Below are 11,716 nucleotides of genomic sequence, written 5' to 3'. Positions count from 1 at the left end.
CAGGGCGGGTTTTGCGATTGTAGTAGGAAAAAAAACCATTTTCTCAGACAAGACATTGCACAGAACAATATACTGCACAGTTTTACGCTCAAAGCACTTAAAATTTATTGATCTTTACCACTTAAAATGCATAAACAAACATCACATGTGCGCGCAGTTAACAGTGACAGGCTCGAAACGTTTAATGTAAACTTTAATTGTGGCGACTGCATTTTATTTGGCAAGTGTTTTTTACGATGCGTTAAGAAATCTAAAACGAAAGGTTGAATTTTTTGTTTTGATAACTTCCCAGTACCAGGACAAAGTTTTGCTCTGTATAAATAGACCTAATTAAAAATCTGATACGCGTATATTCGTGCAAGTTTAGCTTAAGTTAAGGAAAATCCAATAAACACCCTAGAAGAGATAAATCCATATGGTTTTATTTAGGGACGTCTGATCTGATTTATACGCCGATCGTTCGCTTTGCCACATGCCAAAACAGCGCACACATTTCCTTAAAATTGTCACGACAGACGCAAGACCGACAATAAGATTCTGGCTAAATAAAACCCACAACTTAAAATAACATTAGGGATTACAAGGGAATAATTGACGTGGTGTTTTCAAAATATGCCGGCTTTTTTCACGACCAGGGTTGGACCACGAATTTTTCTCACCGTTTTTTGATTGTTATCTTCCCAATTCTCTTTGTTTTGAAGACACCAAGGGCTGTACCGAGGAATGGTCGTAACCAAAACTAATTTAATGAAATACTAAATGTCGCATTCGGCCTATAAATAAATATAAGAATCTTTTAAACAAGTTGGTTTCGTTACTGCACTGGAATTAACTCCCAGGTGTTTTTCTTCGGCGGTATTTTTTGTATAGGGGAGCTATTTTACGTGAATAGGAAAAAGGGATTTACAATGTTTCTTTGTTTTAGGTTTTCTATGGTGTTTCTATCCGAAACATTTCGAACTTGCAGTACAACACGTCTATTTTCGTAAGGAAGGTAGTTTTTCTTCTTCGTGGGAACTGGAAATCGTTTAATGTGACATAAAGTTGCCCCCTTCCACAAACATTTATAGCTTTTTGAGGCTTAAATTAGAACAATACGGCGTCGCAAGGTGCTTTTCGAACTTCAGTAAGCTACCAGAGAAAAACATATTATCGAGAGTTTGTTTGCATGACAAATTCGACAACAAAGGAAAAATGTTTTCGACTTTCACCAATTTTAAATTAATGTTTGGATCCGTAGCCACTCCACCGCTAAAAATTTGAAATTCATGTCGATAACTTTTATCGTGATACAAAAATGTTTGTTGAAAGAGGCGTAATATTTATTGTTGCGTTAATTTTCCCGTAAAAATGAGTGATTAATTATTTTATTACATAAAAACGTCGATAATTTAACCGAGGTAAACGTGGGTCTATGATGCAAGCCACAAACTGAACCAAACGGATCGAACATCATAGAATGAAACAATTGGGTTCGGAAATTATGGTCTAATTAACAAATTTCACCGACCGAGACCATCATTGAAGACCACACCAAATAACTCTTTTGTAACAGAATCCACAGAAAATTCGGTGGGTGCGTTTACAATACAAATTAGAGCAAATCAACTGTTACAATTCAATCTTAAATTATCCCCAAAAAAGTGTGTTAAATCACGTAATTTGCGAATATTTCACAGGACGTGGGGGGAAATAAACGGCTGACATCTTAAGCGGGATGTAAATGGTGTGAAGATCTTATCCTGAACTTTATTCATATTCATAAAGGACGTTGGCCCGTTAATTTTCCTCCACGAAGTAAATGTTATTTATATTAATATTTCGTATAAAACCGCATGCTAATTACCCAACACGTATTTCCCCTTTTCATCTACATCACGGAGCAAATGAACTTTTTTTTTTCGACACATGAAACAGGCGCAATTAAGCAATGCTAAACCCAAAATGCATACGCGAAAAGTAAACCGAAAAGCGTAGAAAAGTCGTATAGTAAAATCCGTATTCGGCTTTTAAATTATTAATTCATTTTTACAACTTGTTAACGTGAATTTATAAGATTTACATAAAAAGGACTTTAAAATTGAAGTATAAGTTAAAGCAAGGAAATACTGAGTGAGTATGTTCAGGTCTTAAAGAATATTGCAAATTTGAATTTTATTGATTGAAATCGAATTTTAACAATAGTCATAAAGTATGGACAGGATAAACCATTAAATATTATAAATTTACCTCCGTTTATTGTTATTTAAAAAATTATTATTAATTATTTATTTTTAATTTAAATTAAGGTAGAATTCAATTTATAAGACATAGATGTGAAACCATGAAATCACTGTACATTTATTGTCATTTTAATCAATTTTATAAAATGGTTATTTTTACTTTAAATTAATGTATAATTCCATTAATTTATTTTATAAGACATAGAAAAAGAACTTCAAAATTGAATTTTAAAGATAATCATAAAGTATGACCAGGTTAAACCATATATTTATGGATGAGCAGTTCAGGTCCAAAAGAATATTATAAATTTACCTCAGTATATTATTTTAAAAAATGTTATGCATTATTTATATGTACCGTAAATTTAAGTAGATTTCAATGTATAAGATTTATATAAAAAGGACTTTACAATTGAATTTTACGAATAATCATAAAGTATCGAAAAGTTAAGCCATTACTGAGTTACTGAGGAGAAATCTCAGGTCCAAAACAAATTTGATTTTGTTTATTACTGTTTTAATTATTATAATTATTATTTTATTTTTGCATTAAATTAAAATAGATTCCACTAGTACCCCCGTAGAGGTTTAAGTTTAAGTTAAGATAAAGTACAAATTAAAATAATTAAAACACAAAATTTTGAAATGAATTAAAACATTTTTAAATTTTTAAAATAAGGTTGCCAGCTATAGAGCTGGCAGACACTATAAACAAAGTATAGGATAATGTCATATAAAAAATCTTATCTAAATAAAAAATACCTATATATAAAAAACAAATAATTTAAGTATTGACAAGCATACAAAAAATAAATAAATACGTTAAAATTTGCAATTTAGGTTTTTAGTATAGCTTAGGAGGCATTTATTGCTAAATTACTTTTAAGTATACTTTTAAGGACACTAATTTTTTGTATTCTTTAACCTGAGTGGGAAATTTATTATAGAGTGTAACTTGTAGAAGTATCTGCTATATTCTACCTTATCCACCCTGTGCTTAGACAACATTAAATTTAAATTGACCCTAAAAGCATATTGACCGGTTCTGGATTCAGAGTAATGTATTATTTTTATATGGATGATCGGAGCTAAAATATATAGAGATGGGAACGTTAATAAATTTAGTTTTGGAAATAATGTTTTCCAACAGTATGGATATTATCTTCCACGAGCGGAGCGCAGCGGAGCGAGTGTTTAATAAACGAGTGACTTAAAAAGTTTACTGAACGTGTTGTATACTATACTTCTTCTATGACCGTTAGTTTTTGGGTTCATTTTCGCAAAACAACACGAATACATTCACTGACATGGCCGTCAGAATAGACAAATGTCAAAATTCAAGCCGAAAACATCTGATTGCTCCCAAACCCGAGGGGTAATGTCTCGGAAATGTCGAAGGGAGTAGAAAATATAATTCTCAGTATTCTCTTTTGTTAATATGTGGTCAGTGATGTTTTGAATGTAAGAATGTGGCAAGTGTGGGATTGCTTTGGGCCTGATTGCTTTTGGAAAGTAGTGGTGAAGTGTATTTTTTGATGGAACGCTTAATATCTTTAATGTGGAATATATTAGAGAGAAGAGCAAAGGCAAGGTGTTTTAATTCTGGGTTCAGTGAGTAAGGCTGACATAGTTTTACGGCTCTGTAAACAAGACAGCTGATAACCGATGATTTTTGGGCCGGATGGTGATGTGACAATGCATTAAGGTATCGGTCTGTTGAGTACGTTTTCTATAAACACAATCTTAGGTCTGATTTTCTATTGATAAGAATATCTAAGAATGGGAGGTTATTATTCTTTTCTAATTCAGTGGTAAAAAGTATGTGAGAGTGTATGTCTCCTAGGGATTGACCATGAGGCCAAATAACAAAAGTATCATCGACGTAGCGTTTCCATGATTTTGGTTTTAGATGGAAGGTGTCCACAGCTTTCTTCTCAAAGGCTTGCATTAATATATATCTGGTGGCAGTGGAGAACCCTATTCCCGACATTTGTTCAAAAATTTGACGGTTATAAGAAAAATATATTCCAGAAAAGCATTTTTCAATTAAGGTTTGCATCCAGATTCCCGTATTTTAATATTTCTGAAATGATGTTGAGACTTTCAGGAAAAGGAACTTTAGTAAAGAGGGATCCTACGTCGAAACTAAGCAGAATATCTTATGTGTCATATTAAAGATATTAAGAGTTCCATCACAAAATTCACTTCACCACAACCTTCCAATAGCATTGAGACCGAAAGCAATTCCACACTTGCCACTGTTGCCCTTCCTTACATTCAAAATATCACTGACCACATATCAAAAATTCTAAAGAAATATAACGTGAAAACCAGATTTAAAACTTGTTCAAAAATCTCTCAACATCTTGAGATGCCAGGAGTTTACAGTATTCCATATGCGGGCAAAGCGTACATTGGAGATACCGGACGAAAAATGTTAACTAGGCTCAAGAACATAAAAGAGCCTTAAGATTAAGACAAATAAATTCATCTGCAGTTGCCGAATGTTATTCGATAAATCTAAAATTCTTGCATGTAATCTATAGAGTCTATAGAAATCTATAAACAACCTAACAATCTTAACCGCGACTCAGGTCTTTACCTATCACCAATATGGTAATCGGTCATCCGAGATGGGGTTTATGCCCCTCATTCCCCGCCCTTCTCAAACAATATATAAACAGGTAAGCTCTGAAGAAGCCAAAAGGATGATTGGCGAAAACAAACAAAAACCGAAGCAGGAGGAATCCAGAAGTTTTGTAAAAAGTATTACAGGACAGAGGAAAATTGTGAAATAACAAACAACAAAAAAACGCAAAAATAAAAAAATGCCCGTGCAGTATAGGTTTTGTCCACAATTATAACACTTTCTGATTTCGAACTTAAATGCTTTAATGTCACAAAGACTTTTTATGTTGGGGGGATTTTGTTATAACACTTCGCGGCATTGTAACTAAAAGATCTGTTTTTGATGACGGGGGTGCTTTACAAAACACCATGTTAATGAAATGCAAAACATCAAATTAAAATATTTATTAGGTTAAGCAATAGCGTAGGCTTCACAAAATATGTTTAAAATTAATAACAGAGTTGGAATACATGGATGGTTTTACAACAAAGAACACTACTTTAACTTTTTTAACTTCGGGTCTTAAATTTAAACCTCCATAAGACAATAAAGAAGGGTAATAAAAATAATCTTTCTTTTCGACTTTATAACCGTAGTAATCCCACACAATGTGGGACGACCTTAAATTTATACTTTTTAATTCAATTCCATATCGCTAAAGTATTTAAATATTTTGTGTGACAAAATTGTTAAAATGTCTGGGTGGTGTCATGGGTTTGAAGCGCACGGTAGCATTGGTAGAAGAGCACGGTTTATAAAACGTAACGAAATTGAAATAACATCTATTTCGTGTGACAGCTCGAAAACTGTCTATTATAGAGAAAAATATTAGGGCAGTTCAATTTTCATCTCGCATCATTAATGTAAATTTACCGATCCGGTAGGAAACGATTTCCCAAGCTGAGAGCGAATTTAAAGTTCTTAAATAAGACTTTTAGTTCGTAAACTTTATACTTGTTGGTTGCCCGTGCGATTCTTAGGTTTGGTAATTGGAAACGCGATTAAAATCTTACGGGGGGGTATTTTTGATGAAATATTAGTCCGAATCTAGGACGGGGTCGTAAATTTATTCGAAAAAATATTATGGAAACTCGGGAGAGAAATGCTGTATGAAACAGTGTCCCGTTCCGCAGCAAATGACATAGAAAAGGACTTGAAAGCCATAAATTTAACACGTTCATCCTTGCCGTGGAAAGACCTATTATTGTGGTGAAGTCTAAAGTAAACATTTCCTTCGAGTTGGGTTTTAAAATTCCTGAAAATGTCCGCCGTACATCGTAAAAACTGATTTTGTTAGCTTGGAACTGTCGCAGATATTTTGAGACTTCATGAATACGTCTTCGGGTAATGTATATTGTCAACGGTTAGCCAGGCACTCGTAATGTTTCATTTGGGAACTAGTCTACAGTTATTTCAGTCTTTTTCATTCATAAATTTGTTTAATATTCTGGGTCTGTTTAGATTTTCGGTAATTGTGGCTAAGTTGATTTGAATTTCACTGAAGCGTAAATAGATGAAGTATAGGGTGTTTTCTAATTGAATAACAATAATTAAGAGGGCGATTTTTGAGTACATTTTAAAAAGATGTCGTAAACGTCTAGCTCTTGAGATACAGGGTGGTAAAGTTTTCAAATATAAAATCTATTTTTTTAATACCTGTATTAACACTTTAAATATTTTATTTAAATTTGGTACACATGTACTATGTATCAAGAGGCATTATTTAGTGTACCAGAATTTTTTTAAAATACGCCAGTGGCGTGCGTATGGAATTTCACCTGCCTATTTTGACAGGCATTGATGGTACGCCACCGATTTTTCTTAACATAAAAATTACTTTTACAATCTCCAACCATTTTTAAAGAAGTTTAATATCTTGATTTTTTCAATCCGATGTACGGTTTTTGCTTAAAAAAATAAAAACCTCATTTCCGCATGGTCAGAACAATATCGTTACTATGAGAGCCTGCAGAGAAATTAGAAACCAATTGAAAACCAAACCTGCTCATAAGTAAATGCAAATGTCATTTTTTAAAGAAACCATTGGCGTGCCACTGACTGTAATAATATTTTAAGAAAAATAAAATATCTACCTGAAACTCTACTGTTTAGTTACCAACTAGTGTCCTCCACAAAAAAAAAAACTTTTACAGCTTTTTTGAAATAACTTAACATGATAATAAAATAACATAATAATTATAAAAATTTCAAAAATACACCTCAGAGTTTACGTACCTCGAAGTATTTTAATAAAACAGATCGACAATTACTTAAGTAATTTTAACATTAAGAAGTAACAAGTAACAATTTTTATTTTAAGAGAAACCAGTGGCGTACCATCAATGTCTGCCAAAATAGACATGTGAAATTCCGTACGCCCGCCACTAGTTTATCGTGGTTTACTAAATTTCATTCAAATATCTAAAGTGGAATTACAGATATTAAAAATATTATTATGTATCTCAAAAATTGAGACGTTTAGGACATATGCTGTGAAGTTTTCTTTTAAAATGGACCCCCTTAATTATTGACATTCATTTAGAAAACACCGTCTTAATTATGGAATAATAAGCGACCTAGGATTTTCGTATCATTGAGGTGCACCGTATAGATGTTTGTTTAGAAATTTCCACGACTTTATTTTTAAATACTAAGCTTCAAATCGCAGCTTTTACATTTCCATTGCGCTTGCAAATCAATATTTGGCGAACACGGAAAATTTGAACAAAGCGCCGTCGAAATCTTAAACTTTATGGGTTTTCGGTTGTTTATTTGTCTAAAAGTTTTTTAATTAAGTCCCTCTACTGCAAAACCCCTTTATTTATCAAGTGAACAATTTCACATGTCGTCCAATAAATAAAATTAGTTTACGGCTCGATGTATTTCACATAAATAGCTTATATGTATAAATTCGTTCCCCTAATTAATAATTAACACCCGCTACATTAAATTTAATTTTTATGGCACCCGCAGTTTTGAAAAATATTATTATCAACCGGATTCGTTTAGAAATTACAAGCATATTCTTAGTCGGCCATCTATTACAGCCCCTTGTAAATTTCTAGGGGTTTGGAATTATTTTTAGAACCGGTCCCAGTCCTTTTGGCTTGTCTTTTTACGGCACACACAAGTTTTATTTCCATTTACTTGCGGCTTAATGAAGTGCTAGATAAAGCGGTGGGCGTTACTACAGATTATGTAGACTGTTAACCAAGTTGATTGATTTGAAACTTAGGAATGCGATTTAAAAATCTGCATTTATTTATCAAAATAATATCTTCGAAAAAATTAATTAATTATTTATTAAACGAAAATATCAATCATGGTACTTGGAAAACTGGAAGGCTAGAATTCCCTGACACTTATAGGTTCATTTTCAAGCACGCTTCAAGTAAGAAAATGGGGAAAAACGAACATGAAAAGTTTAATCGACATTTGTAGTTCTCTTAGATATGCTCATCTGTATTTATATCCAGAAAATATGAAACATCCCCGAAATTTTGGTTAGTTGTATCAAAAACAGCTATAAAATCGATAATAATAACGTTGATTATGGTTATCAACAAGTAGTGGAGCATCCCATGAATAATGGATTTACTAAGAAGCCAATTTGCGAGATCGAAGATGTATGTATATGCGTTGTTAATGTATAATTAATAATGATTACATAGTGTTTCACGAATAAATTGGGTTTTTGTTTGTTAAATAACCCATGTTCTCGTATCAAAACAACTTTTCTTCGCGTTAATACCCTTGGAGCTCATGTTTCGTTTGTTGTTTGCGGAATCGCAATACGCGAATATTTTGCTTTAACATACAAAGCATTCTGATCGTAACCATTACACAGAACGTATGGGAATTCAGTGCTTCGTTTGTCGATAATAAATTAACACGAAAGCAAGAAGCGGATTAGAATTTTTAAGCAGACAGCATTGAAGCGTATGAAAGGGTGCATCCTATTGGTCTTCATAAACGTATTCATATATTACACGGGGTCAACGTTATTGAAGCAACTTTTAACTTTATCATTCGAAATTCCAGTCCTCTCTGGGCTCTGGAGTTTATAATTAAAAGCAAAAAGTTTTCCATTTACCAAAAAAAAAAACAAGGACCATTAATTAAAACTTCTTTGATTTCGCCCCTAAGCATTTTATTAAAAATAATTTTAAAATATCAGAGCGACATTTAAATGTTTTTTAAGGCAAAATATTCGACGGAAGGGCTAAAATAAAATCTGTGTTTCGGCCAAAAGTAGAGTTTGCGATTATCGGGTTTTCGAGAGCGAAACCGCTTTACCCAAAATTCGTTTTATTCTCAGCGGGGGTGATAACATGATAAATTGTACCGAACCATTCTAGATTTGTTTGTAAACAAAATAAACAAAGCATTTTTCCGCGACTATTGCGACAAGTTGCTTCGAAATGAATATCTCGTTAAATTCAAAACTGTTTTACGCTTTTTTTAATGCTTCTCGCATTTTCACCATGAACACGAAGATCTACGGAGTGAGTTGTCGGACTATTTACGAAGAAATTTCTTATTTTAAATTTATATCTATTTGACGTTATTTCCACTCTGAAATCTTCTGTGAAGGGTTAGAACTGAATTCGACGACAACACGAGATCAACTGTAATGTAATGGGATTTCTGTTATCCTGTTGGACACATTGCAAAACGAGTTTTTGGTGGAATTTCCATTGCTTATTGTCGAACGCTTTAGAGTAAATATAACTAATAATTATGGCACTAACTAGAATGTTGTTTAGACACGTTACAAACATTGAGAGGTGAGCCTTGGAAAATTATGGAAAATTTAACCATCCCGACCATTATAATTTATAAACCAATTAATCATAATGCCCAGCACAAGCATTCTGTAATAATAACTTTAAAGCGGTGAGTCGAGGTCAACAAAACTTTCCACATTAAAGTTTTCTATTAAGCAGATCTTCCAATTAGGAAGTCCCTGGGTGGTACACTCTCCCTTATTGACACTCGTTTCGCTTTAAATGCACCATATTAAGACATGGTCCTCGCAGATCCCATTAACAATGGAGTTTAGGGTAATGTGCCATAAAGTCTTGCTGGTTTCCGTCTGAGGGACACACTTTATTACAGGGTATCGAGATTTCGCAAAACGCAAAGTTGGTAGACGTGGCAATTCTGCTAAACACCATTAGTCAAGCAGCCGACTATTTGCAACGATTGGAGTAAGTGTAAAAGATAACTGAATGAACAAGTCGTTTAAATAAATATTGTACTTCGTATTGTTGAAAATACGCTTCCGAGAATTATAAGTACATCCTATGAAATTCGTGGTAAAAGTAGAACTTTTCGAGCGGAGACTAAATATGTACACTATTTTAAAAGTTAAGTTAAGATTTATTTCCGGATAGAGTTGGTTTGCTAAAAAGTTCAAACGTGGAATTTAAAAATTTTATGGTCATAAATAGGGAATGATTAAATGTCTCTAATACTTTTGCAATCTCAAGTGATATATTGCCTTCAACTACATCATAAAACTCTTTTATAATTCTCATAATTGGGTAATAAAACTGGGAAATTTATGAATTGGCTTCGGCGAGTGCCATCTAAAATTAATAATCAAAAAAATCAAGCTGACGTTAAAATGGATCTTATTACCGCGCCTTGCGCTCTCTGTCTCTCTAAGTAAGTTCATCGGCATTTTAATGAGCTGTGCCTTACTTTTATTGTCCGGAAAATGACTCAATTAATATGTGGAAAGGTCGGCGATGGTTAAAAAGGACCTAAATTGCAATGGCGGACGTATTATGCGTAAATACAACATTGCCCTTGACGTGGTAAATTTTATACCTCATAAAAGCCGCCATACAATAGCCTTCGCAAAGTACGGCACTTCTATTTTAAATTGCAGCTTAACGAAATCAATTGCGGTCCACAGATGAAATGTTCGTACGGTGCAGCTACACGAATTCCAATTTCGAATAACTCGACATAGCATAACAATATTAATCACCAAAGCTTTATTGTAATTTAGTTCGTTAATGCTTCGTCCTTTCGGATTTTTGGGCGGCGCTGTTGTCGGTCTGACGACACGTTCCGCATCGTACTGATGACGGTCGATAAAAGTAGAAACGAATGCAACAAAATGGCCTGACATTTGGTCTTCGACGCGAACTGGTTCATGTCAGACGCCTCGGTCGGATTAAAGCCCATATTTTAGTGGTAGGGATTACGAATTCTAATTTAACGCGGGCCACACGTACTGACATATACCATATTTTTTATTAGTCCTTCGTGAAAGTAAAACAACGCGAGCAACTTAAACTCTCGCAATATCCACTTCGGTTTGCCGGAGTGAACGAATTATTTTGAACTTCCGTTCGAGGCAAATAAAAACAATTACAAAAATACCGCTAGTTTATATTATCCGATGGCACCAACAATGGGACTATCGCTCATTGGATGAAAAACAATTAATTTTAACGGCGAAAGTGCATAAACAAAAAATTTTAAATAATTTATTTCAATGTGAGCTCGTTTTAAATTCGGACGGACATACTTTTGCGCCGTAAATAATTCAATTCGAAATGAAACTTTTCAGTCAAAAACATTATGGGAAATGGCCGCGTTAGTAGAGATGACAACGCGGCATATTTAACGAATTTAAAATCTATGGCCGTGTACAATGCGTATGATCAATCTGTAAAAAAATAACTGACACCGTAAAAACCACCCCGACAATACCGCCTTTAAGTAAATTGTACCACATGTGGCCTCAGATTTAGATAATGACTAAAGTTTAGCACTAAAATTTAGAGCCAATAAATCAGACCTCCCTTTAGGATATTATTATAGCCAAAAACTAACGTAACTTGTCTTT

The sequence above is a fragment of the Cylas formicarius genome, unplaced genomic scaffold (genome assembly GCF_029955315.1).
Source record: "Cylas formicarius isolate icCylForm1 unplaced genomic scaffold, icCylForm1.1 PGA_scaffold_12__32_contigs__length_19106922, whole genome shotgun sequence".
NCBI lineage: Eukaryota > Metazoa > Arthropoda > Insecta > Coleoptera > Brentidae > Cylas > Cylas formicarius.
The sequence above is the reverse complement of the archived record's forward strand: the minus strand, read 5'-3'. Positions refer to the sequence as shown.